This window comes from Liolophura sinensis, chromosome 6 (genome assembly GCF_032854445.1).
Source record: "Liolophura sinensis isolate JHLJ2023 chromosome 6, CUHK_Ljap_v2, whole genome shotgun sequence".
NCBI lineage: Eukaryota > Metazoa > Mollusca > Polyplacophora > Chitonida > Chitonidae > Liolophura > Liolophura sinensis.
In genome coordinates this window covers 64949784-64956534 of record NC_088300.1, presented here as the reverse complement: position 1 = coordinate 64956534, position 6751 = coordinate 64949784, and positions in this window count along the sequence as shown.

The following is a 6751-nucleotide window of genomic DNA, read 5'->3' as shown; positions in this document are numbered from 1 at the left end:
ACGTCGTACTTGACAATGTTTCAGTCATATGATGACGAGGAGTCATTAAGTGTGTGCACATATATCGTGTGTTTTCTTGTGGCATAGCGAGTCCATGCCATCAAAATGCTGTCGCCACTGAAGTGTCATGCAGATAACACCAGACATGACACGCCAGCCAGTCACATTGTACTGACACCATGCTAACCAGTCCTGTTTCCTCGATCTAACCTCTCAGAAGCCTACTGAGCGTCAAGTGAGGCAGCAAAAAGTATCATCTTTAATGCAAAAGAAACACTAAAATGAAGTGTACATGAGGTGAAAGACCTGTCCATGGAAATAGTCTGATTTTTTTTTTTTTTTTTTTTTTTTTAAATTTTTACAATCGAGTACAATGATTTTAAAACGCCAGAATCTATCGTGATCTGTAGTGAAACAAAGGGTATCAGTGACGTCACATCCATATTTTTCCTGCAAAATTGTTCGTTACAGGATCCATTTGACGGGTGCATTCACAGATCTACACGTATGTACATTTAAAATGATGAAATCAAGCGGTATTTGTGTTAGTCCGAGATCTTGCAGCGGTTTATCTGTCAGGTCGAGTACGAAAGGTTTGACACATTGATCATATACAAAACCATATGGGGAAACGCCAAAATGGTGATTCTTAAGTGTGGCAACCGTGCACAGCCCTCTAGGGGTGGGGTGGAAAGTACCCCAAATCTAATTTTATCGGTCACGATTGCGTGCGAGGATGAAACTCATTTTGTACATTCCTCATGACAACCTAATCACTAAAAGTCAATTTTTAAGTTTCCAGCCCATGCATTAAACCATCTAAGAACGGCCTACTTGACGCCACTTATTACTTTCAGCGGTCATTTGACGTACGAGGAATTTTGTATTTACCTGATTTAGATGCTTTGAGATATGCTAATTATAAAATTCTAATTCTTAAGTTCCAACTCCATGCTAAAAACCATTTAAGAACCGGTCAAAGGTTAATAATTAAGAATATTGTATGGTCAATAAAGTCCGTTGACAGGTAATTAAAGTTAGAAACATTTCCATGACTGTTCTCCTTTAGGAAATTAAATGAAAAAATGAAAGTATTTTCAAACTGATTGATTGCTGAAAAAATGTTCGCGCCAGCTTTAACGGCAGGGTAAGCCGGAATGCCCGGCGTAAACCACCAACCTTTGGCAAGTTAATTGTACTGACGATACTTCCAACGTGTGACGAATAAACAAATACACGCCAGTATTGGCGAAAGAGGCTTGGTCAGAACTTCCTCCACGAAATTATTCTCTAAATCGATTAAGATACATATGGAACAGGAAAAAATGAGGTCATTGTATTTGACTGCATAATGACAGAAACCTTCAACGAACGTTAATCCCCGTAGCCTATAAGGCTCGGTTTGAACACACACACCCGGCCTTTTGGGTCCTAGATATTGAAAGTTCTACCTTCACCACTCCATTTAGGTATTTTGGATTGGCTTTTGCAAAATTCGAGATTAATGCAGGCAATTGGTTATGTAAATTTTATCCGTTTCTGATACTGATCATAGCATTTATTATGCTTCACGGAGTGATTCTTGGCTTCCATTGGTCAATTCACGGCCACGTGACATTCGTCAAACCAAATAAGTGACCTCTAGAAAGATTTTTTTACATCTTGTTCTTATACACATCAACAAACCTGCAATTTAGTAGGCAAGTAAGGTGAAATTAACAAAATAAGACCTGTATAAAGTGGATCGTCAGATCGCCTACGTACAGTAACCTACTGAATATGGACAGAGTTGCTACCCTCGAAAAAATGAGGGTGTCCATTCTTATAAAGCTCTCGACTACCTTTAAACTTCAATGGACGGGTCATTTATATTCTGCGGCGTTGACAATCTCGACAAATTTGACACGGAGGATATAATATTGTGTTGTAGAATTCAGGCGTGAATTAACATCGGTACATTGTGCAAATTCCGGGCCTATGTATAAGATTGTATATATTATAAGTATGTATACGAATACAACGTTATACGAATATATTGATTTACAACGGTTTGAAAATGAATGCGTTTATACATTCACTTAATATCAGGCTGTATACAAACTGCATGGGGTTATGCTCCCAGTTCATTTGGTCACTTGTACAGGCTGGATGCTCGATCTCGTCCTGAGTTATAATGGACAGAAACAGGGCAAAGCAGGTTAGCAGTCATACTTTTTGTTCTTTTTTTTATTGTTCTTTCTTTCTTTTGGCCTCAAATCAGTTCTATCAACATACTTTTCGTTATTGTTGTAGCCGATATATCTCTGGAGCTACTGGAAAGAGGTTTCTGAAGTTAAGCTGAGATGGTGATCAAAAGCTGTGTGGAATATATATATGCCTACAGTGCTAAACTACTGCTATTTTTAATATTGTAACTTTGTTTAATTGTTATATTTTTTAAATTTATTTCATTGGTGCTTACGCCGTACTCAGCAATATTTCACTTTATACGATGGCGGCCAGCATTATGGTGGGTGCAGACCGGCGGAAACCCACGACAATCGGTAGGTTGCAGAAAGACCTTCCCACGTTCGGCAGGAGTGGAAGTCAGCATGAGGAAGTCAGCATAAGCTGGATCGTTTTGGTGAGAGGCTTCTGGGTCATTGTGCCGCACTGACAAGCTAACCACCACATCGACCACGGAGGCCACTAAATTGTTATAACACGATGATGTTTCCTTAATTGTAGCGTGCATATAGAGGAAGTGTTGGATCCACGGTCCCGTTTCAAAGTAGTAAACTGCGTTGAAAGTGACTTACCTTAGAGTTATCTTCCAGACAAAAATGAAAATTAGATTTTATGTTTAAATTTAAGCTCAGAAATAATCCACCACAAGACTAAATTTGACTTATGTTTAAGACAGCGTCGTGATTCTGAGACCTAAAAAACTGGTATTCCACCTATTGTCATACATATACAGACACCTGGGTTGGCAAGTGCTTGACCTGTTGCCTTATACACTAAAAAGATTAATGTGTTAATTTTAACAGTAATGCTAGAATGTATACAATATTGTGTCATATTCAACATAATATCATGATAATCTAACAGAATGTTTGTATGTGTCTTATATTTAACAGAATAATCTGCTGCAATAGCGGAAAACATTCTATAGCATCGATCAGATGCTACTGGCATTTTGCTAAATTTAAGTTAATTCACTTATTTGATAAGTCTTTTACGCCATACTCAATAATATTTCACTTATACGACGTCGACCAATATTATGGTGGGATGAAACCGGGCAGAGCCCAGGTGAAACCCACGAACATCCGCAGGTTGCTGGCAGACCTTCCCAAGTCCGGAAAAGAATCCAGCATGAGCTGGATCAACTGAATTCACAGCGACCGCATTTGCGAAATCCTCCTGGGTCAATGCGTTGTGCTGGAATGCTAACCACCTCGACCACGGATGCCCCTCTTAAGCTTGATAAATTATTTTTGATACCATGATTAACAGTTGTAAATCCTTATTGGTTTCACCCAACGGAATTGTCGGAGGGACATGGCAGTCAATCCACGGCCTTTGCAACAGACCCCTTACTGAGTGTTTTGGTCGAACCCCGTATATAATCACGTGTACAATTAACTAATAACGTTCACAAAGGCGTTTTCGCTTCGTCCTCGACACAAAAGTGACATCATACATGCCCAGTTGTTAACCACTCTCTGCTAATTTCTCGGTTCGGGGACTCACAATAATCTTTATTGCCGTTCCTCGTCGAAATGACTTGAATAGTGATAATGGGGAGCCGTGGGCAATTACAGATCTGAAGTGCTTTGTCAACCTTTCACTGCAGTCATAGCAATGTATAAGTACTTCTGCATCAAGGCCTTTATAAGTATAGTGCCAATTTATGTTATGTGCATGCGTACACACTTCCACACAGAGTGCCTATTTATCCAGGTAAGTATTCAAGAAGATCCTAGAAAAGTGTACATTTGGTTAAGTGGCTTTTATTATAGACGACAACAGGGATTTTCTGAGGAAAAGACATGGTACGGTATACACTTGTGCAGATCGATCCACAAAATCCTTAGGAATGGAATTCTCCGTGTTGCTATCTTTTTTACCCATTTCTGTTTAAACGATTGTGCAAGGAGACGAGGATACTTTCTCCACGCCAGACCGATCTCACCTACCGGAGGTTGTATAGGTTTAGTAGACCTATGTAGGCTACGGTTCTCTGCCGTAGGAGGCGAGTAAGTTGCCACAATTTTTGTTTTTGCATGAGAAGTTAGAATGAAATCCTAGATAACTGTGGTATGAAATCATGGGACCTCATTTCACCGGTTACGCCTTACCTCATTTTCACCGGTTGCGTAGCCTCATTTCACCGGTTACGCGTTGCCATGTATTTACCAACTATCAGACTGTCGTCGCTATTCTCGTTGTACTGTCTATATAATGCTGTAGTTTTCTTTTTTTTTCTCCAACATGTTGGAGAACAACATGGTCTCAGACAGCGTAAATTTTAAATATTTTATTTGACTTTAGTCTCGCACTTGGTCACATTGGTATAGCCAATACGTCATATCTATTCATGACGTAGGGCCTACAATATATGTAATGAGTTGAGACATACTACTTTTAGCTGACATCTGTAAGTACCAGTCTGGGGACCTGTCATTTTGAACAGGCGGGATATTGTGACCACGCTAATCTGTTTACTCTGTCTTTCCAGATCTGAACAGATGCCCTGCATATGGTGGAAAGAATTTTAACACAGGTTTGTAGTGAACTACAACAGGGATGGCTTTCTGGTAGGCATACCAGTTTGTCGAGTGAAAACCCAATACAATTCATGTAGTGACAAGACAAATAGCGCCATTGTGTTTTAAGGATATCGATTTCCCATACGCGTGGACAGGTTTAATCATGGAGAGTGAACACGAACGACAATCACATCGAATGAACTTGGTGGAGGAGAAGCGACTGGAAAAGCAAGTGAAGCTGTTGAGCAAAAGTCAAAAAACGGTTGCCATGGATATTCAAAAGTCGCAGAGAGAAATGAAGCGTCGTTTGCAACGGTATCGGGACCGACAGAGAGATCTGATGGGGGAGGAGATCTCAGGACTGGCGCTCACTGTAGAAGACATCTTGAAGAAACATCAACCGAGGCTGACGTCAAACACTCCTTTGAGACGGCAAAGGAAGACCCGTATTCGCCCCGCTACCGCACCGCCTCCCAAGATTGACATGTCCATGTTCCTGGACTTACAGAAGTGGAAGGTTGATCTTCGTCCGATGACAGCGTCTTCCAGACGACAGAGACCGGAAGTGCTTTGGGGCCCCGATTCCAAAATGTCCTCAGCAGCCCGTGGGTACCGTCCGGTCACTGGCGAGCGTTTGGGAACAGCAGACATGGAAGCCAGGTATTTCGTGGACGAGGAACTGGACGAAAGAAGTGCCTTCTACCATGACCTAATAGCGTGGCGAAAACGCAATGAGCAATCCCATTTCAAAGAAGTCAGTCAAAGAGTGATGAACTTCTGCGGAATTAAACCTAGAGAAACCTTATCTGCCGCTAAAACCAAGTGGAAAAGTGTTGGCCTAGTGCTGAAGTTCAAAAGTGTGGCATCGGCAGATGGAAAAGGAGAATCTAGTTCACCAGCACTGCCAAATCTGACCAGATTCCAAAGACGGAAAAATTCTGCGGCTAGTTCCCCGATGGGCCGCGAATCTAGCCCAGTTGGACGACGAGAAGCCTGGGTAGATTATGGTAAAACTGACATGTCTCCATCCTCCAGGAAGACTTCTAGAGAACTTTCATCTACTTCGCCAACTAGGCCGAAGAGTGCATTCCGTTGAAAAAGGAAAATAAACAAGACGATTGTCAAATCCTGTGAAAGCAGTGTGGTAAATTGATGACACTCAAAACGGCGACAACAGTATGATAACTGGTTTATTTCGTCTCATATAGATGTCTAGTATAATGATTTACCAATTACTCATGTCCGGGTTTAAATAATAATGATTAAATTACTGAAGTATGTAAATTAATCAACGTGCTTATGATACATGTATATGAATAAAAAGGCTTTATATACCGCTTTGGTGGCCAAACGTTTAGAGCGTCCGCGTCGAAGTCGGGAGATTTGGGATTCAGCCCAAGTCGGGTCATACCAGCGACTTCAATAAGGATTATGAGAATCCCGACAGCTCACCGTTAATGGCTTCGGTTCAAATGGCAGCCTAAGTTGACAGGACGTTTAAATTCATACTGAGCAGGTAATGTCTTAATGTTGTGCACACAGAGTGAACGTTGGTATGCACACCATGTTTAGAGTGAGTGAGTGAGTGCTCATGGGTTAACGTCTTACTTAACCATTTTCCATCTTACAACGACGAGGAACCCTTTGAGCGTGTGATGCAATATACCACCATTAATGCAGGGCGGATTTCCACCCCTCTTTTATCTGGTGCTGCTCACCGAGACGACTTGCCATAGGCAAGCAAGCCCTCTCACCTGACCTATTATACTTAAACATGTCGACCAGTCGCTGCCACTATCCTCTTAATGCTGAGCCCCACGAGAGGAAGCTGCAACAACCTCTTTTAAAGTCTTAGGTACACCATGTGTAGTAAATATAATATCAAAATGCATATGTGTACATCATCAAGGCATGTTTGTCAAGCCCATGAAATTCCATGAAGACACCGTAAAAACTGATAATAGCTGATCCAAACATAAAACCTTACTCTGAGGCTA